Source organism: Ornithodoros turicata, chromosome 1 (genome assembly GCF_037126465.1).
Source record: "Ornithodoros turicata isolate Travis chromosome 1, ASM3712646v1, whole genome shotgun sequence".
NCBI classification, from domain to species: Eukaryota; Metazoa; Arthropoda; class Arachnida; order Ixodida; family Argasidae; genus Ornithodoros; species Ornithodoros turicata.
The window spans coordinates 91,762,323-91,783,769 of NC_088201.1; the positions used below are offsets into that span (position 1 = coordinate 91,762,323).

The 21,447-nt window shown below is 46.5% G+C and overlaps 10 non-coding genes across 10 annotated transcripts; all 10 read right to left on the reverse strand.

Moving 5' to 3' along the window:
- Positions 1 to 8,785: 8,785 nt before the first annotated feature.
- Positions 8,786 to 8,857, reverse strand: Trnap-agg (transfer RNA proline (anticodon AGG)). The gene has a single exon. It is a non-coding gene; the product is annotated as a tRNA-Pro (tRNA).
- Positions 8,858 to 8,981: 124 nt separating this feature from the next.
- Trnap-agg (transfer RNA proline (anticodon AGG)) lies at positions 8,982 to 9,053 on the reverse strand. Its single transcript has one exon. It is a non-coding gene; the product is annotated as a tRNA-Pro (tRNA).
- Positions 9,054 to 9,177: 124 nt separating this feature from the next.
- On the reverse strand, positions 9,178 to 9,249 carry Trnap-agg (transfer RNA proline (anticodon AGG)). The gene has a single exon. It is a non-coding gene; the product is annotated as a tRNA-Pro (tRNA).
- Positions 9,250 to 9,373: 124 nt separating this feature from the next.
- Positions 9,374 to 9,445, reverse strand: Trnap-agg (transfer RNA proline (anticodon AGG)). The gene has a single exon. It is a non-coding gene; the product is annotated as a tRNA-Pro (tRNA).
- A 124-nt stretch (positions 9,446 to 9,569) lies between these two features.
- On the reverse strand, positions 9,570 to 9,641 carry Trnas-aga (transfer RNA serine (anticodon AGA)). The gene has a single exon. It is a non-coding gene; the product is annotated as a tRNA-Ser (tRNA).
- Positions 9,642 to 12,088: 2,447 nt separating this feature from the next.
- Positions 12,089 to 12,160, reverse strand: Trnap-agg (transfer RNA proline (anticodon AGG)). The gene has a single exon. It is a non-coding gene; the product is annotated as a tRNA-Pro (tRNA).
- Positions 12,161 to 12,284: 124 nt separating this feature from the next.
- Trnap-agg (transfer RNA proline (anticodon AGG)) lies at positions 12,285 to 12,356 on the reverse strand. The gene has a single exon. It is a non-coding gene; the product is annotated as a tRNA-Pro (tRNA).
- A 730-nt stretch (positions 12,357 to 13,086) lies between these two features.
- Trnap-agg (transfer RNA proline (anticodon AGG)) lies at positions 13,087 to 13,158 on the reverse strand. The gene has a single exon. It is a non-coding gene; the product is annotated as a tRNA-Pro (tRNA).
- A 3,756-nt stretch (positions 13,159 to 16,914) lies between these two features.
- On the reverse strand, positions 16,915 to 16,986 carry Trnap-agg (transfer RNA proline (anticodon AGG)). Its single transcript has one exon. It is a non-coding gene; the product is annotated as a tRNA-Pro (tRNA).
- Positions 16,987 to 17,110: 124 nt separating this feature from the next.
- Trnap-agg (transfer RNA proline (anticodon AGG)) lies at positions 17,111 to 17,182 on the reverse strand. Its single transcript has one exon. It is a non-coding gene; the product is annotated as a tRNA-Pro (tRNA).
- Positions 17,183 to 21,447: the final 4,265 nt, after the last annotated feature.

Consider the following 21,447-nt stretch of genomic DNA (forward strand, 5'->3'; position numbering starts at 1 on the left):
GTTGCGGCTAGAGACTGCCATTAGGGAAGCATTTGTCCGAAGAGAGAGAGAGAAATACATGATGACGATGATATGGGGATGACTTCCGCTCATTGAGCGGAATGCTACCCCATTGCTATTGGGGGAAAATGAGAGGATGGTGATGAGGATGATGCTGACGACGCTGACAGAGTTTTAGAGAGAGTCGATCAGGCCGGTAGTTTGCAGGAATTTGATGAAGGGTCCTAAGACGGACATCTGCTTTCGTGTGTCCCATGGTCCCAAAATGAGTCTGAGGTCAAGGGGTCGGCTGTCAATCCGCGCAAGGTCGTTTGCCAACAAGTGACGCTCCCTCCTATAAGTGGCACATGCGATGATCACATGGTCCGCGGTCGCTGGCACACCACACTCCGGGCACAAGGGACTACTGGCACACCCTATCTGGTAACAGTAGTACGGCGAAAAGGCAACATTCAGCCGTAAGCGATGTAGGAGGGACTTAATGACGCGCGGTAGAGATGTCGGTAAGCGACACGAGAATGTTGGGTCTACAATTCCCATTTGTCCGAAGGCAGCATTGTGTGTCCGTATTTTTCGACATTGAAAAGGCCTATGATACCGCCTGGAGGTATGGTATTCTGCAGGATCTGCACACTCTGGGAATAAGCGGCCGCATGTTTCGCTGTATTGCCAATTTCCTTCAAGGACGATTATTCCGGGTCCAGGTTGGATCGACACTTTCTCGCCCATTCATACAAGAGAACGGTGTACCTCAAGGATCCGTCCTAAGTGTAACTCTATTCATTGTAAAGATGAACTCCATAACAAGTGCCATTCCTCCTTCAGTCAGGTATTCACTGTATGTAGATGACGTTCAAATTTCTTGTTCTTAAATTCAAGTTAAGTTCATAAATTCCTTGGACTTATATTTGACCGGAAATTGACTTTTCTTCCTCACCTCAAACACCTCAAGGTAAAGGCCATTAAATCTCTAAATCTTCTGAAGGTGCTTTCTCACCGGTCCTGGGGAGCAGATCGTGACACACTCAAGAAGATTTATGTCTCCACTGTTCTTTCCAAATTGGATTGTGGATGTGGTGTATACGGCTCAGCACGGCCATCTACACTCAAAATCCTCGATCCAATTCACCACCAAGGACTGCGTTTAGTACTCGGAGCATTCAGAACTTCTCCGATACAAAGCCTATACATAGAAGCGAATCAGTGGTCTTTAGAGAGACGTAGGTTTTACCTTGCTGCTTCATATGCACTTAGAATCAGGGATCACCCCGAGAACCCAGCATATCAATGTGTGAAAGATACACAATTCAGACAGCACTTCTTGAACAGACCTTCAGCCGTGCCTTCTTTTAGCGTTAGAATGTCACAAGCAGTCGAACACTATGGCTTTCCGGAATACAACTCTATGATTCTTGAGACAACTAAGAAAATCTCTCCATGGCAGCCCCCTCCAAAATGCAACACGTCCCTTTCCAGATATAACAAACGTGATACTGCTAACACCGTGCTGCAGCAGGAATTTGAGGTGTTAAAGGATAGCTTTGGTAGCCATGTAGAGTTGTACACTGATGGCTCAAAGACCGTTTCTGGGGTATCGTGCGCTATGGTCACTGGCACAGTTACAAGGTCACATCGCTTGAAAGTCACCATGTCTGTTTTCACAGCGGAAGTGTATGCCATTATTTTAGCCCTCAACTATATTTTGCAAAATCACATCAAATCGTCAGTCATATACACAGATTCTTTGAGTTCCTTACAGACTATCTGTAGCATTCGTTGCACAAAAGACCCAATTGTTCATCGTGCAAGGAGCTTAGCAAGCACTATAGCTAACAGGGCTTATCGCTTACTGTTCTGCTGGGTACCCAGCCATATAGGGATACCCGGAAACGAAAAGGCCTATCGAGCAGCTGCTGCTGCCCTAACAAATGACATAACGCTCCTCGACATTCCATCAAAAGATCTCAGGTTATGTTTAAAAACCAGCATTAACAGGCACTGGCAAAGCTCTTGGGACCAACAGACAAGCAACAAATTACACACTACAAAACCAAAGATAGGCCCTTCTCCGTCTGCATCAAATCGACTGTATGAGGTGCTGTCCTGTTGGCTCCGCTTGGGACACACATATTTAACACATGGATATCTCTTACGGGAAGAAGACCCTCCTGAATGCAGTCACTGTGGGGAACAGCTCTCAGTCCTTCATATCCTCATTGTATGCCCAGCATATCAGCATCTTCGTGAACGTCATTTTGTTTTATTCTACAGAAACTTCTTACCCCTCCACCCGGCGCTTTTGCTGGGCGATGAAAGTTTCGTACCCTTTGAAAAGATCTACATGTTTTTTAAAGATACCGGGTTTTTAAATGATCTGTGATTTTAACTACTAACCCTGCACTTAACACTGTTTTAGTAAACACAAATTTTACGTAGATAAAACTTATAGTAGTATTTGGCGCATTATGGCCTGAGTAGCTAGTGCGCCACAAAAACCCAAATCAAATCAAATCAAATCCTCGACTCAGTTCTCGCGCGACGTAAACCCCCAATTATATTATTATTATAACCTCCTCGTACAGCGAACATAGTACATGGCAAGCAGAATAAGCAAAGGTCTCTCTCTCATCATCTGCTGGGTGCCCAGCCACAGAGAAATAGCAGGTAACGGGTTTGCAGACACAGCTGCCGCAGCTGCCACTCTCGGCCAGAGTTGTACACGTTACTCGAAAAAAGTAATTGATTGCAATTACTGTTACTACTGCGCGCAAAGTAATTCTTTACCATTACAAATTAACTCATCAAAAATTTAATACGTTACCGATTAAAAATGTAACGCGTTACTTTTCCCGTTACTTTTAAATTGTCTCGCCTCCTGTCCCAGATGAGGAGGACCGTAAAGGCGTCGAAACATCCCCTTCGTTTTGTTACTATTGTTATGTTCAGCCCGCACAATTTATAAATACAGTCACCTAAGTTACTGTTGCTCCAGTAGGTCGCGGTTGAAAGGGATTATCATATTACTCTGGTCTGCATGGAACACGTGTGGACTAGAGACGGCCGTCACAGTGACCTCTGCGGCACTGCTTCAGTTGAACTCGTGGTGGAACAGAAGAACAAACTGTCTTGCTGAAAAGTGTTGCCATTGTTGACAGGAGGTTCAAAAAGTAATCGATTACTCAGTAATTGATTACCGAAAACTGTAATCAGATTACTTGTAAAATTACTTGCGCACGTTACTGAAAAAGTAATTGATTACTAGTAACACAATTACTAGTAACGCGTTACGTACAACTCTGCTCTCGGCTGATGTGACACCGTTTGACCTGGCTTTTCAGGACTTGAAGCCTCCCATCTTAAGAAAACATAAACAAAAGATGGCAGGAATTCTGGGACACACAGACAAACGATAAACTTCACCTGGTCAAAAACAGCATAGGACACCCCATACAGAGTTTAGAGAAGAGAGCACACGAAGTTACACGTACACGGCTGAGACTTGGACATACTCACCTCACCCATAGTTTTATTATTCGCAGAAAGGAGCCACCCGAGTGCACGCACTGTGGGGGACCCCTTTCTGTACTGCACATCTTTATTTCTTGCCCGTTGTATGAACATGTTCGTCATCATCACTTCCGCGAGTTTTATAGAAATCACCTACCGCTCCACCCAGCCCTACTGCTGGGTGATGAAGCTCTTTTACCCTTTAGTAGAGTCTATAATTTTATTACAGACATCGGTTTTTTGAAGTGCCTTGCAATTTTAAGGAAGACTTTTTAAAGAAAACAGAATACTTAGGTTAATTTCTATCGTGCATTGGTTTTAACCTTATCATTCCATTTCTAACTAGTGACACTTTTAACAACGTTTTGGGGCTCTATAGCCTTCGTCGCTGCTGCACCACAAAAATACTAGTCATCATCATCATCATTATTTGTAATGTTTATTACTGTCTGTGCGTCTGATGATTTAGCAGCGCTTGCCTATGCCGCAATATAAAGCTGGTAATCCGCATAAGAAGGTGGTGGTTAGAAGCTTCTTTGATGCGAAATTTCCTAATTTACCTTTAGTTCCGTAGCTCGATCGCAGCAAATACGTATTAATCGACAGTTAAACAGTTATTTTCTTTCCTCCTAGGTGTGTTTGCTTCCCGCGGCAATGTGAAAGCCCACCTTCTTATTAAGATCTTCACTGAAGCCATCATTCTGTGCAAACAAGCCGGCCTGCTTGTCGATTATTTGTGTTGCGACGGTTCGTCTTGGAACCGTTCTATGTGGTACATGCTCGGAATTCAGGCCACGGACAGGAATCACGTCTGCTGCAAGACATCGCACCCCGTAGATTCCAAAAGGTTCCTACGCTTCGTGTCTGACTTTCCGCACCTGATAAAGTGTGTACGAAATGCTTTGCAAAAGGCTGGCTTCGATACACACAGAGGGAAGGTGAGTGCATGCCGTACACAGCATGCTTTTTGCCGTGTCTTGCCTCAGCAAATAGTTTTAAAGAAGAGTTATTGCTAAAAGTCTGTTACATGTATTATTCTGACAGGTCCTCTGGGAGCATCTAAAGGCTGCCTGGAAATGCGACAAAGGGAACATAGCATTTAAAGCTATGCCGAAGATTACGGCCACTCACATCTGTCCCGGCCCATTCGACAAAGTGCGCGTCGGTCTAGCAATGCGAGTTTTCAGTGATGATGTCCTCCGGGGACTCCGTTGATATTCCGACGACATCCAGCCACAGTACGGTTTCAGCAAGTCGACAGAGGAGTTCATCAGACTCATGAAATCGCTTATTTCTACTATGACATCGCGGTTTCCCTTAGAGGCACTAAGGTGAGAAATATATTTTTTTCCTTCTAGTGACGTTGTAACACCTAATAATTTCTTTAGACCAGGTTCCGACCAAGCTAAGTGCATGGACGACACGTTGCAGTACCTGGATGACTGGGAGGCACACGCGGGCCCTCAAGGCTTATTGAGCCGAAGTACTGCTGAAGGACTGCGCGTCAGCCTTACAAGTGTGAAGGAGCTCCTGGAGTACCTGACGAGAGACCTTGGGTACAGGTACCTAATGACGTCGCGCCTTAGCCAGGACTGTATCGAGCGGCTGTTTGGCATTATCAGGCAGTCACTCGGGTGCAATGAACACCCGTCGGCGGGGCAGTTTCTCGCTGTCGTAAACTGCCTTAGCTTTTACAACCTGGCAAGGGCACCGAAAGATGGAAATGTGGGCGGTGGAGTTGTGTCTGCGCTGTTAAGTCCTCAAGCAGCGAACATGTCATCGCAGCGGCTGCGGCAACGGATCGACGAACTCGTAGATACAGGCAGCATTGCTGCTGCTGAATGTGCGCTAGACCATTTGCCGTACGTAACTGAGAAGAGTGACGCCAGACTCATATTTTACATTGCAGGATATGCCTCACGTAAGTGTATTTTCAAGGAGTCTTGTGTGGAGTGCCGGAGACTCTGTTTCGAGGATGCCGCACCCGCCGAGAGCGAGCTACCTAGTGACGTCACCTTGCAGTTTGATAACGGAGGGTTGCTGTACCCAACTCCTACGTTTTACGGCCTCGTACTAGCCCTTGAAAATGCGGTGACTGCGTGCCTCAGCACCACTCAACCCCACACCGAATTAATCCTGGACATCATATCATCAGTGTACAAACGTCAGCTCCCACTTGTACGGACCAAAGACTTCCGCAGCTTCGATCGTGTTTCGCATGATGTGCAATAGCGATGATATTTTCCTTCCTTTAATACCATATCCTTGGTGTTCCCCAATTATTTCCTGCAGACTGCGGCTTAGGCGGCTTGCGAGTATTTTCCCTAGGATTTTATAATCTGTGCACAACAATGAAATGGGTCTGTACTGCCCCACATCTGGTATGTCTGAACTTGTAGCGCCTTTTTTCGGAATAAGTACTGTGAAGGCTCTTCTCATGGACGGTGGCAATAAACCCCTCTTCTCGATATCTTTATAGACGAGTTGCAGAATTGGGCTGATCTCTGTCGCAAACTTCTTGTAGAAGGCTGCGCCTATGCCGTCCGGGCCCGGGGATTTGTTTCTAGACATCTTTCTTATCTGTTTTTCTATCTCAGCTGTCGTGATAGGACTGTTCTCGTTCTCTCTCGTTTGTTCACCTACTTCTTGAATGTTTATCCTGTTGATGCCTTGTTGTATGCTCTCTGATGAATGCTTCTTTCCTAGAAGGTCATTGTACATATCTAGGAAAGCCCCCTCAATCTGGTCTTGCTCGTGCACGACTTTGTCGTTTACTTTGAGGCTGGCAATTATATTGCGGTTTCTCTTTTCCCGTTCGAGCCGTTGAAACACTTTCGATGGTTCTTCGTCCCTTTCAATTGCATTCACTCTGCTTCGAATAAGTGCCCCTCTGTATTTGTTCCTGTACCACTCTCGGAGTCTGTCTCTGCACTCACGGATGTCATCTAGATGCCTGCCTCTGTCATTTTCCTCTGCTTCAATCAAAATTAAAAGTGTATTCTTTAGCACGTTGCATTCACGCTTCCTTTTCTCTGATGCCTCTTGTGTGTAAGCGACTGCCTCCTTCTTCACTAGCTGTTTAAATCTTTCCCATGAACATGCGTCCGGGTTATTCTTGGTCCAGTATTTGGATGCCACGACACGGAACTTTTCTATAAAATCTCCCTCTTCTAGTATGCTTTCGTTCATTTTCCAGGGAAGGGCTTTTCGTTGCTTCCGTGTTCTTGAAGATCCTGTGTTCATTGTTGCAATGACCAATGCGTGATCTGAATAAGCAACTGGCTTTATCTTGTAACTTCCACCAGATAGCGATATTTCCCCCGGTACATATATCCGGTCGAGCCGTGCATGAGAGGTTCTTTGCCAGTGAGTGAACCGACATTCTTTATTTTTCACAGCTGAACCGACATTCTTTATTTTTCACAGCTGAACCGACGTCCACCAGATCCAATTCGTTAACTAGACTTCTGAGTTGCTTCACGCTGGTGTCACATCGAAATGGATAACTGCAGTCATTGGCCTCCAACACGCAATTAAAGTCTCCCGCAAGGAAGGTCTTTCCCGGTATGTCCAGGACTTCCCTCATCCCTTCGAAGAAAGCCCTCCGGTCGGACGCCACATTTGGCGCATAAACTGCTAGCACTCTGATAAGCTCCTGGCCAACAACACAATCAACAAAACAGAGTCGTCCCGACGAATCTTCACCGATATCTGGAATTACCCGAATATGTGGCTTGCGTCTGATAAAGATTCCCGTGCCTGCACTGTTTCCAATAGCTTTCGCATGAAAAAACTGATAGTGTGGTTTGAAAAGTCTCCTCAGCTCTTCTTCTTGTTCTGTTTTTGTTATCTTTGTCTCCTGTACACAAAGCACGTCGATGTTTTCTTCTAATGCCTAGTTCCAACAGCCATAATCTTCTTTCCTGGGCCACCAAGCTACAGCAGTTTAGTGTGCCAAAAGTAATCCAAGGCATGAGGAAAAAGAAGACGACTATTTTCGCGGTATTGCTTGTCATCATTGTTCCCTTTTTTGTTGGGCTCTGTCCCTGGGATCATCAGGCATCTTCGGTGCAAACTTTCATTTTTTTCCTGTGGAAGGCTCTCCAGCCACCTTCTTGGTCCCCGTCAGCGCCAGCATCATCCTGCTCACTTTCCGTTTCTTTGTCCATAAATTCTGCATTCCCTTCCCGTGTTACTTCGTCGTCCCTCTGTTTCTTTGCCTGTTCCACGGATGGGTCCTCAGAGTCCTCGTCATTTTTACGTTCAGCGGTAGTTGTTCTTTCTCTTACTTGTTCTTGCAGGGATTCCGTCATGTCAGTCATTTCAGCTTCATCCAATGTATTTTCCGATATGTCAACATCCCCGGTGACTCTGGTCATTTGCGCATACGATTTAATGCATTCTTCTTTCCTGTGTCCATATCTTTTGCAGTCCTCACAGCGCGGTGCCTTGCAGTGCTTCCTGATATGGCCTTTTTGCCGACACCGAAGGCATAATGCTGTGCGGCCCGCAATGGAAACAAGAATTCTGCATCCCCACAGAGTCATCAAGTGAGGTATGTGATCCACTGTAATGCCTTCCGCAAGCGTCAGCTTTACCTGTCTTGTAGTGGTCTCCACCTTATCATTTCCCCTTAGCTTCTCTCTCGTTATGTCTGTTATTTTCCCGTACACTTTCAGCTCATTTCGGACAAGCTCATCCGGCACATGAAAGGGGATCCAATGAAGCTTTACAGTTACTTCACGGTCATTAGGGTCGAGAATGACACAAAGCTTGCCTTTAATTTTCAGCTCTTTTGTGTTCCGAAGCAGCTGTTTTGCAGAGGCCGACTGTAGAGTGACAAGCCAAACATGGTTCATCTGGAAGACACCCACCGCGACTACATCTTCATAACTGCCACAGAGTTTTAAAGCTTCGCTTACATCTTCTTTTCTGTAGGGACGGCCATCAGGGTCGCAATGTAGCACAAGTGTATTCGTCATGAAATATCCTACCGGAATCTTGGGCAAAAGCAACTTGTATTCTTGCGAAGAAACATTTTCACCCATTCCTCCCCAGCTAGGCTTAGCTGGTGTAATCTGCTCCGAGGAGCGCATCATTCCACAACCGTTCTCGCTGAAAGCCGGAAGTAGAGTGCCCCTAGACCAACGAGCCGGCGATTGGTCGGATTCTCGAACTATTACACAAAGTCATAGTTATTCACAGAGAAAACATGTAGCCGTCATGGGGTGGAACTGACGCTTTACGAAGCACATCAGACAACCCAACACAAAATAGAGGGCTCGTCCGGGATTTGAACCCGGGACCTCTCGCACCCTAAGCGAGAATCATACCCCTAGACCAACGAGCCGGCGATTGGTCGGATTCTCGAACTATTACGCAAAGTCATCGTTATTCACAGAGAAAACATGTAGCCGTCATGGGGTGGAACTGACGCTTTACGAAGCACATCAGACAACCCAACACAAAATAGAGGGTTCGTCCGGGATTTGAACCCGGGACCTCTCGCACCCTAAGCGAGAATCATACCCCTAGACCAACGAGCCGGCGATTGGTAGGATTCTCGAACTATTACACAAAGTCATCGTTATTCACAGAGAAAACATGTAGCCGTCATGGGGTGGAACTGACGCTTTACGAAGCACATCAGACAACCCAACACAAAATAGAGGGCTCGTCCGGAATTTGAACCCGGGACCTCTCGCACCCTAAGCGAGAATCATACCCCTAGACCAACGAGCCGGCGATTGGTCGGATTCTCGAACTATTACACAAAGTCATCGTTATTCACAGAGAAAACATGTAGCCGTCATGGGGTGGAACTGACGCTTTACGAAGCACATCAGACAACCCAACACAAAATAGAGGGCTCGTCCGGGATTTGAACCCGGGACCTCTCGCACCCTAAGCGAGAATCATACCCCTAGACCAACGAGCCGGCGATTGGTCGGATTCTCGAACTATTACACAAAGTCATCGTTATTCACAGAGAAAACATGTAGCCGTCATGGGGTGGAACTGACGCTTTACGAAGCACATCAGACAACCCAACACAAAATAGAGGGCTCGTCCGGGATTTGAAGCCGGGACCTCTCGCACTCTAAGCGAGAATCATACCCCTAGACCAACGAGCCGGCGATTGGTCGGATTCTCGAACTATTTTATTTATTTTTTTCACCTTTATTTTTCAGAGCTTACTACTCTGAGTCACGTCGACTCAATACCTCACAATACCATACACAATACGACAAAATCACAGAGAGAGAATACGATGTTTCTCCTCTATACCGGACACGTTAATAACACAATTTCTACAAAACATTCAGCCTTTCGCAGACTGTATCTAACCACTCAGGCACTTCTAAGAGCTGAGTACAAGCTAACTTTACCTGCAGTAGTTCGGCTTTGAAATATTTCATAGGAGCACACAAGGGCTCTTCGTTCCTATCGGCCATACGAAGCTTCCACAAACAGTACATGGCAACAAGAAGAACGATATCGTATCTCACATTTTCACCGGGGCGTAATGGGAGGAAGCGGATAGTGTGAGGATTAAGCGAAAGACGGCGCTTAAGGACTTTGAACTGTAAGTCATCCCAAAAGAATAAAGCTTCTGTGCAGTCCAGAAAAAGGTGATCGACAGTCTCGGGCGTGTTGCAAAATCTGCAATTCACGGACCACGGAACATAGAATCCCTTCTGTTGAAGCCAAGCTTTCACGGGCAGTGTGGACGTGTGTAATTTAAAGAAAAATGACTTCATGTTGGGCTTGACCGGCATCTTCCTGACTCTGCACAATACATCCGTGCCGTGCCATCCGGAGGGGATTTGACGGTAGATGGGCACAGGAAAGAGTACATCGAGAAGATGAGCTACCAACGTTTTCTTGGCGACAGAAAAGAGGTACTCTAAGCTGAATCTAGCCTTCAAGAAGTTTAGGCTCTCGACAACCTCTTTGTAGAACCCGCTTAAGCGTAGACTTTCTTCGTGAAACCCAACATATATATCGGGAATGTAGTTGTACGCAAGGGCCCGCTTGATGGTTTCCAGAATCGGGTGTGAACTCTGCCTATAAAAAAACAGTCTCATGACGAGTTGCTTGATGTAGAGATGCTGTAAGCCTAGTCCGCCGTCCTTGACTTTCTTGAACAGGTTTTGTCTTCGCATCCTTTCGAACGTTGAACACCATATTGTGGTGGCAAATATGCGATGACAACGATGTATAATTTTGCGGGAGCATTGCAGGACTTGCAAGAGGTAAATCAGCTTAGCGGCCAGAAAAACATTGCACACAGAAGCTCGTTGTAACATTGAGAGATCTTGTTTTTTCCAGGTCGAAGCATGTGTCCTAATGTTTTGTAATCGCTCCGACCACAAGGAGGTCGTGTTACAACTTTTGTCTAACGGGACCCCAAGGTAGCAGGGACCACGGGTTTGCCACTGAACGCCACAAAAGAATTCCGGGGCTGTTCCCCATTGACCGCACCATATCCCCAGAGATTTGTCCTTGTTTAGACGTGCCCCAGAGACTTGACCAAACACATGAAGTTCGTGAATAACTTTGACGACACTTGGCTTGTCTGTCACGAGAAACGCAAGGTCATCCGCGTACGCCACGACCTTCACCACAGCGTCGCGAAGCTCGAAACCACGTATGTCATCACGAGAGATGGTACGCTGGCATAACGGCTCAAGGTATAGATCAAATAGTAGGGACGACATGGGACAGCCTTGTCGTACTGAAGCTCGAAGGGGCACTGGCGCGGTAAGAGTGCCGTTAATTACCAGGCTCGTTGCAACCTGTTCATAGCACAACTTGATTCGGCTTACGAACTTGTCTCCCATGTTGACGTAATGCAAGAGCGAAAACAAATAATCGTGACACACCCGATCAAAAGCCTTAGAGAGGTCCACTTGCAGCAGGGCTACGTGACTTCCTTCAAGTCGACACCAGTCTAGAACTGAGCGGACAACATGGATGTTTGTTTGTATGGTCCTGTTCCTGATTGCGCATGTCTGATGATCGCCAACAAGTTGTGTCACCACAAGCTGGAGCCTGGCAGCAAGTACTTTGGCATACACCTTATAGTCCACATTACAGAGTGTGATAGGCCGATAATCGGTCACCTTGGGTAACCGTGTCTCCGCCACTTTTTTGGGTATGAGCACAGTATGGGACCTTCGAAAACTATGCGAGAAGATCCCGTTAGTCTCAGCTTCCGCGTAGACGCATTGTAGAATGGGCACCAGCAGGTCCACGTACCGCTTGTAGAACTCAGCTCCCAAGCCATCAGGTCCAGGAGAACGGTTAAAATTCAAACTCTGTATTGCAGAATGGATTTCCGCCTCTGTAATTTCAGCGTCCAGGACATCTTTCTCTTGCTCGTTTAACTTGGGCATATGAGAGAGAAACGACTGGATCAAATCGTCGTCCACCGTGGCAGTTGGCCTCCCAAACAGGTTCTCACACTATTCTCGAACTATTACACAAAGTCATCGTTATTCACAGAGAAAACATGTAGCCGTCATGGGGTGGAACTGACGCTTTACGAAGCACATCAGACAACCCAACACAAAATAGAGGGCTCGTCCGGGATTTGAACCCGGGACCTCTCGCACCCTAAGCGAGAATCATACCCCTAGACCAACGAGCCGGCGATTGGTCGGATTCTCGAACTATTACACAAAGTCATCGTTATTCACAGAGAAAACATGTAGCCGTCATGGGGTGGAACTGACGCTTTACGAAGCACATCAGACAACCCAACACAAAATAGAGGGCTCGTCCGGGATTTCAACCCGGGACCTCTCGCACCCTAAGCGAGAATCATACCCCTAGACCAACGAGCCGGCGATTGGTCGGATTCTCGAACTATTACGCAAAGTCATCGTTATTCACAGAGAAAACATGTAGCCGTCATGGGGTGGAACCACGGAGTAAGAAGACTAGGAGATGAAACTTCACTCTCTCCCGCGACCAGAGAATGTACGAGGAGCGCGCGCTCGGCGGCCCGGCCCGCACTGCCATCTGTTGCACGAGGACGCAGAATTTCCGAAGCATGCGGTCACGTGATACTGTCGCTTGTCAGGCGGCGTGACTAAAACACGTGAAAGCACGTGAATTAAACGCTAGAAAAGAAGAAGAAGGTGAAACGCTTACGCGATCACCGTGCTCCTGTCGTCTGCTCAACAGAACCGAGACGCAAAAGAATGAAATTGTTTTCCGTTGGTTTCGCTAAACAAGAAGCGTTATGTAGTTGACAAGCGTGATATTTATTGACAAGACAAACACCGTTCACGTTCGTTAGTTTGTCATCATCCGTAGAGGCTGCTGTACGACTCGCGAAAAGCACTGTTTTCCCCCATAGCCTTCCATGTAAAAGCGCAAAATGGAAGACAGTGCCGCCGTGCCATCTGTCGCGTGAAGTCAGCAACTGCCTTTTTTCTCTCCCCCAATGTGACAGTCTCTGGTCGCGCGCCGGCGCTTGCTTCTATGGGCAGTGTCATCTCCTAGTCTTCTTACTCCGTGGGTGGAACTGACGCTTTACGAAGCACATCAGACAACCCAACACAAAATAGAGGGTTCGTCCGGGATTTGAACCCGGGACCTCTCGCATCCTAAGCGAGAATCATACCCCTAGACCAACGAGCCGGCGATTGGTCGGATTCTCGAACTATTACACAAAGTCATCGTTATTCACAGAGAAAACATGTAGCCGTCATGGGGTGGAACTGACGCTTTACGAAGCACATCAGACAACCCAACACAAAATAGAGGGCTCGTCCGGGATTTCAACCCGGGACCTCTCGCACCCTAAGCGAGAATCATACCCCTATTTTTTTTTTTTACCAATTGAGCTTTTATTGTGTTAAAAGTGGATTATTTACAGATCACGTCACGACAACGCTTTGCTGGCGCCTACTTTGGCACCACGTCATCCTTGAGTGTAAACCTTCACGAGATGTACCAAAGCAAGGTGTCACCGGCACTGACTGGGTGTATGGAGAAGTATACAGGATGTACGGCAACTTCAGCAGGGCATACAGGGCACATGTAACATCTACAAAAGTCACACGGCTTGTGACTAAAACAAGGAAGAATAACCAACATATACGATAAACAGTCACGTCTGACAGTGAATGTGGGCCCACATCAGAAAATCGTTACTAGCTGTTGAAGCAATCTAAACTGAACACAAAGACAGCATGATTTCAGTCCTCGCATCACCTCCACCGCATATAGTGATCTAGGTGTCCTCGTACAGCGACCAAGTTAGACCGCGTAGTTGACTATGCAAGAACCATCACTACCTCAGGAAGGATTGTTGCATGCACTCTCAAAGAACATTGTCCAAAACACCTCTTACGGTACTGGCAGCATGTTGTGCAGCGCATACGAAGCACTTTGATGAAACGACACTGGCTTTAGATATTTTTCTAGCTCCTTGGGCAAAGCGTTCCTCAATGTATCCCGCGTATTCGTTGTTCTTCGCAACAGCTCACCGTCTGGCGCACCTTGCTCTTTGAGGGCACTGACCGACCAATCCAATTTCGCAGCAAGTAAAACTAGAGGAATCCGTGGTGGTGTCTTGCAGTCGGCAACATCCATCCTGTGTTGCCACAAAGCATGTAGCCCACAGATATAGAGGAGCCTCAAGGAAGGACCCTTGTCCTCACGTACGTCCAAGAACTTCAAACGGATCCAAGTTATGTCTTCTTCGATGTCAAACACTGCCCTGAGAAATCCCCAAAACTGTATTGCATTCCTGCATCCGATGAAGGTGTGGATCAAGGTTTCTTGCCCTGCGAAGCACATGTCACAGGTACTGCCGCGTGGTACCGGGAAGCCTTTACCTGCGAGCCAGGTTTTCACTGGTAGTGTCTCCGTGTGAAACAACGTGAAGAACCTTTGCGTACCAGTAGGAACAGGTAGTGTCTTCATCACTTTCAGAACCTTGTCATTCCCTCGTCCTGGGTATAGACTTCGATATAATGGCACCGGAAATAAGATGCTCATAAGGTCCCAGTACAATGTGCGCCTCTTAACTGTGATTAGGTAGTCCCAGGAGAACCTGCTCGTCAGGAATGTCACGGATTCAGCCACTTCCTTGTAGAATGTAAGGGTCCTCTTGCGCATAGGTGACATCCCTGTCGTTACTGTGAAGGCTGGCATGAAAACGGAACCCAGCACTTGTAGGGCCCATTCCAAGACATTGTGCTTTCTCTGGCGAAAGTAGAAAAAACGGTGAACGACTACTTTGACTGCCACGTTGATCAGTCCGAATCCGCCGTTCTCAACACTATGAAAGATGTTCGTTCTTCTCATTCTTTCCAATGGCGAGTTCCAGATAAAAGTAGCAAAAATCCTATGTACTCGGTGCGCGCTGGAAGCAGGGCATGGGGTAACCTGTGCACGGTAGAAGAAAATGGGGTACACAGAAGTATTACAAACGTATGCTCTCGTTAAGTAAGATATGTTCCTGCCGGACCACTTGAAGATCGGGCCTCGAAGATGATCCACATGAGGACGCCACTGCTCGGTGATTGGCTTAGCTGACGCGAAGGCAATGCCGAGGTATCTGCTCACCATCTTGTCCCACTTGATCCCGAGAAACCACTCTGGTGTGACATCCCAAGGCCCCAACCAGGAACCAGACGTCTTATCTAAGTTAATGGAGGCACCAGATTCTTTGCAGAACATTTCGACGTGTTTCAGTATGACAGGCACTTGCTCTATTGCAGAGAAGATGATCGCAATATCGTCAGCGTAGGCCAGTACACCCAGATTCCCGTTAGGCGTTTCGAGCCCTGTTAGCCGTCCATCAGCGATGAGGTTCTTGCACAGAGGTTCCAAATACAATGCAAAAAGTATAGGAGAGAGAGGACACCCTTGCCTGACTGAGCTTAACACGGGAATAGGTTCACTTGGGCTACCATTTACCAGAAGCGTAGCTGATAAGTCCCGGTAGCATAGCCTAACCCAGCCTTCCAGGTAATCGCCGACATCACACCAATGTAGAAGCGCAAACAGGAAGTCGTGTCGAACCTTGTCAAAAGCGCGCCTTAGGTCTATTTGAAGTACTCCCAAATGTTTCTGCAAAGCCTCAGCCACTTCGTACACGGTACGCATCAGGTGTAGGTTGTTTACAAGCGATCGGCCCTTGAATCCGTAAGGCTGATGCACACCGACTACCGAACTTAGAGCCAGCTCAAGTCTTCGCGCCAATATCTTTGCAAGGATCTTATAGTCGGTGCACAAAAGACTAATCGGTCGGAAATCGCCGATTTCGTAAACGCCGCTGTTCTTTGCCTTTTTCCTGATGAAGATCACGTGTGCTCGTCTCATCGAAGGAGGAAGGAGCTCCCTTTCATGGATGTCCTTGAAGACAAGTTGTAGAATGGGCGCGAGGCGTTCAGAGAAAACCTTGTAAAAGGCGGTGCCGAAGCCATCTGGCCCCGGAGACTTCCTCGGTTGCAGCTTTTTAATGGCCCAAGCCACTTCTTCTACAGTGATTTCTTCTTGCATCCTCTCCTTTAACTGCACAGGGACTTTGGGTATATGTTCGAACACAGTTGTAGACGAGACGCTCATCGATCGCCCAGATGGCGCAAAAAGCGCCTTATACTCTTGTACAAAAGACTCCTCTATCCTTTTCCTACTACGTATTATGCTGTCTCCAATATTTATAACAGTGATGGCATTATCCGCAACGTGCTTCCTTTCCAGTGCAGCAAACACTTTTGCTGGACGTTCTTCTGTCTGGATAACTTTTACTCTACTCCGTATCATAGCACCAGCGTATTCTCTGTTCAACAAGGCTTGCAGTTGTTCCTTGCATCGTCGAATATCGTCTATAAAGATGCCGGGAGTCCGCTCCTCTTCGCGAATTAAAATCTGGAGGGTACTGACCAGCTGTTTCTTCTCTTGCTTGGTCCTAGAACTCAATAGTTGGCCTTAAGCAGCTACCTTAAGGCGGCACTTGAGAAACTCCCAGGAAACGGCGTCAACTTTCTCCTGTGCGACATATTCGTTCAGCATATTGGCGGTCTGCATGCGAAACTCTTCTGTATCCAAAAGGGCTTCATTGAATCTCCAGGGTGTATCTCTCTTAAAAGACTTGTTGTTTCCAGCTGTCCAGGCACACGTAAAGAGCACCAGAGCGTGGTCCGAGAAGCTACTTGGCTCGACCACATATCGGCCCCTTGAGGTGTCGATCTCAGCAGAAACATATATACGATCTAGCCGAGCATGAGGCGAGAATCATACCCCTAGACCAACGAGCCGGCGATTGGTCGGATTCTCGAACTATTACGCAAAGTCATCGTTATTCACAGAGAAAACATGTAGCCGTCATGGGGTGGAACTGACGCTTTACGAAGCACATCAGACAACCCAACACAAAATAGAGGGTTCGTCCGGGATTTGAACCCGGGACCTCTCGCACCCTAAGCGAGAATCATACCCCTAGACCAACGAGCCGGCGATTGGTCGGATTCTCGAACTATTACACAAAGTCATCGTTATTCACAGAGAAAACATGTAGCCGTCATGGGGTGGAACTCACGCTTTACGAAGCACATCAGACAACCCAACACAAAATAGAGGGCTCGTCCGGGATTTGAACTCGGGACCTCTCGCACCCTAAGCGAGAATCATACCCCTAGACCAACGAGCCGGCGATTGTTTTTTTTTTTTTTGAACAAAATTACTTTATTTCGCTCACTATGTGATTTACATCAGTGCTAGATGAATATATACATTATGAATATGCAACCGTGAGATTTACAGTGAATTGTGTCTTTTTGTAACAAGCTTCTCACATACGGATGTAAGCCAAGTTGGACTCTCGTTTCTGTGTCGTGCCATGGTCATCATACCTGAAAGCTCTTTTTGTAAGAAGAACATGGGAGGCATGAGAGGTTCCTCATTTCGATCCAGCATGCGTACTTTCCATAAGGAAAACATAGCAATAACACATATAACATCATATCTCGGACCATTCTTCTCAATTAAGGGGAGGAATCGTATTGTATGAGGGTTTAGCCTGAGTCGTACATCAATAGCCCTACTTAAATCATCCCACAAAAAAGCCGCCTCCGTACAGTCAATAAACACATGGTCTATAGTCTCTGGTACTTTACAATATCTACAATTCGTACTCCATGGTACGAATATGCCTTTTTGTTCGAGCCACGTTTTTACGGGCAGCGTGCCAGTATGCAGCTTAAAAAAGAACGTTTTCAGATTAGGTCTGATTGGCATCCTTTTTACCCTGCACGGTATATCTTTTCCAGGCCACTCGTGTGGGATGCTCCTATACATTGGCATTGGGAACAACACGTTGATCAGGTCTCCATACAACTGTTTTTTTGACACAGACATAATGTAATCACATGAAAATCTCGTTAAACAAAACTGGACGCTTTCTATAACTTCTCTGAAGAATCCGCTGGGTGTAACATGGCGTATCCTTGTTGCAACTGTTATATGAGGCAAATGATCTAACGCTATGCACTGCTTCACATGCTCTAGGAGAGCGTGTGCCTTAGTCCGGTAAAACAAAACCCTCATTACAACCTTCTTAACAAAGACATGCTGCAAGCCCAACCCGCCACATTCCAACGTTTTGAACAAGTTGTTCCTAGACATCGGTTCAAACGAAGAACCCCACACAAAAGTTGCAAAAATCCTATGCATTTTTTGTATATTTGCGCGAGAACAATGCATGACATGCAGCAGATATGTGATCCTAGCAAGCATGAAGATATTACAAATACTTGCACGTTGAAAGATAGAAAGCGTGGTTTGCTTCCACACGAAGGCTTGTTTACGCAGTCTACTTGTGATCTCATTCCACATGCCGTTCGTGTTCTTGCTCTCTCCTAACGGGGCTCCTAGGTACGTCCCAGGTACAGTTTGCCATTTTATACCAGCGTACATCTCTGGGGTTGTTCCCCAGACCCCACCCCATATTCCAAGTGATTTTTCTTTGTTTACACTGGCCCCGGATACAGAACAAAAATGCTCAATTTTTTCAAACACCATATTCACACTTTGCTTGTTTTCCACCACTACAGCAATGTCATCTGCATACGCAAGCACTTTTACCTCTGAACTACCTAATTTAAACCCTCTCATGTTTACACAACTGATAATTTCCTGGCATAGCGGTTCTAGATATATGGCAAAAAGCAAGGGGGAAAGGGGGCATCCCTGCCTCACCGATGATTTAACAGGTATCAGGTCACTACAATTACCGTTTAAAATCAGCTTCGTTGACACGTCATCATAACACAACCTGAGCCTGCCTGTAATTATGTCACCAAAACCAACTTTCTTTAGCACCGAGAATAGGTATGCATGGTTAACTCTATCAAATGCCTGGGACAGATCTACTTGGACAACACCAACTTGATCACCTTCCGTTCTTGCAATGTCCAGAATAGTTCGAAGCACGTGAATATTCATTTGAATGCTACGTCCTTTGATGGCGCACACCTGATGATCCCCCACTACTGATTGTATCACTCTTTGAATTCTTGCCGCAAGCACTTTTGCATAAACTTTGTAGTCCACGTTACACAGGGTTATCGGACGGTAATCTGTCACCTGGGGCACCTTTCCCGGCGCTACCTTTTTCGGAATGAGCACAGTATGTGTACGGCGAAACGATGAACAGAAGGTGCCAGTTTCCTCAGCTTCTCGGTAAACGTTCCACAGTATCGAGGCGACGTGATCGCTGAACTTTTGGTAAAGTTCAGCACTGATGCCATCAGGTCCTGGGGTTTTGTTTTTAGTGAGCGAACGTATGGCGGCGAGGACCTCTTGTCTCGTGATGGGCTCTTCTAGAAACTGCCGCTGTTCTCCATCCAAAGTCAGTAATTTCAACTCTCCCAGCTTTTCATCTGTGTCCACCTGCCATCCATGGTCATGCCCAGTAGTTTCGTATAGTGACCAACAAAAACTGCCTGTATGTCCTCCTCCTGGCTGACTACCTTGCCTTGATATTCAATATTATCTATCTTTTTTCCGCTTCCGTGTTGTCGTTCCTTATAGAGATACTTCTTGCTAGGAGTTTCGTCCGGTAGAAAATAGCGCACTCTGGACCTTACACGAGCACCTTCCCATTTGCATTCATTAATGAGTTGCAGCTCCAATTTTATTGCTTCCATTTCTTGATGGAACTCTCCTGGGTTTAAAGATTCTAGCTGTATTATTTTAGACAGTCTTCTTTTGAGTCTTTCCTCCTGTCCCTTACGGGCATGCACCAGCACATTACTTCTTTGTATCGCGTAGGCCCTAAGTTTCAGCTTAAAGTCTTCCCACGCCAAGGACCACGACGACGCGGAAGTTATAACTTCCACAATTTGGTCTTTGACAAAATTGACAAATGCCTCGTCTTCCAGAAGCTTACAATTGAGTTTCCACAGCTTCCATGGGTTGCCTTCTGTTTTCTTTTTCTTCTGGGTCTCACCGAGCGTAGCAACAACCATGCAATGGTCACTAAAGTATACCGGATGTACGCTGTATTTGGTTACAACTGGGCTTCTTCGGATTGAAGTATATATGCGGTCAAGTCTTGCATGCGAACGGGATTGGAAGTGCGTAAACACAGTGGTTGTCTTTGCATCATCTTCAAGCACATCTTGCATATTATGACTTTCGAGAATACCCTCCAACGTAGCCGTGCTAGCATCACGTTGCGCACAGTTGCTGCTCCTGTCTGTGTCTTTAAGCGTACAATTAAAGTCTCCCAGTAGGACGGTATTCCCCGGGTTACTAATCAGTTTTCCAATGCCTTCGAAGAAGATCTTCCGTTCCATCACAACATTCGGCGCGTAAAGGCAGATAAACCGCCACAACTCGTTTTCAATCTGCACATCAAGGCAAGCTATTCTTCCATCGTTATCAGTTCGGTAAGATACGGGTATCAAGTAATCAGTTTTCTTCAACAATAAAATACATCCAGCTGAGGGTCCGACAGCATGACTCACTACAACATAATAATCTTTATGAAAAATATATTCGATTAGTCTAGTGGTATCTTCTTCGGTGCTAATTTTCGTTTCTTGAATAGCTAGGACATCGATGTGTGAAAAATGCTCTAGGAAACGTTTGAGTTGATACTGTTTCTTCCTAGCATTCAGTCCTCTTATATTTAGTGTAGCGACAGTTATATTTTTACCACTCATTTAGATGTGATGGAGAATCCACTAGACTTACGAGTGCTACGTCTTGCTGCATCCCCTCATATCCATCGGAACCGAGTCTACTCAGCTGTTAGGAAGCTCGCATCGTCAAGCCGTGATGCTCCTACTTCATCCAGTGGAGGCATAAGGGATGAACGAGTTTCAGTCTTTCGTCTTTTCCGCTCTGTTCCTACTGTCCTTTTCCCATTTCTTTCTTCCTGGGTCTGGTCCGACAGATTGTCCTCCATTACGCTGTTCCCTTCGGCAGTACTCGTCTCCGAATCGCTTAGACCACGCAGCTGTTCATCTACTTTCTTATCTCCACTTTCCACGTTGCTGACAAGATTAGCTTCACTCCCTTCACAGTTTCCAGTCGTTACAACCAACTGACTTGCTTGTTCTGTTTCTTCGACATCCATGATATGCTCTTCTGTTGGTGTCGGTTGCGGTTGCCTCAGTCTCGATGCATATGTTACCACGCATTCTTCCTCATCGTGACCGTACTTTCTGCACGTCTTACACCATGGCGTGTGGCACTGTATACGAATATGTCCGAGCTGCTTACATTTCAGACACAGGGGTGGCCTTCCGTTCACAGCAAGTAACACGCGAGATCCGCCAATCTGCATTAGATGGGGCAACCCATCCACAGTCCCACCATCTTTCATCCGTAATGTTATCAGTCTCGTTGTCGATTCCACTCCTTCAAAAAAAGATGCCGCCCACTTCTCCCTTTTTATCTCGGTAACCT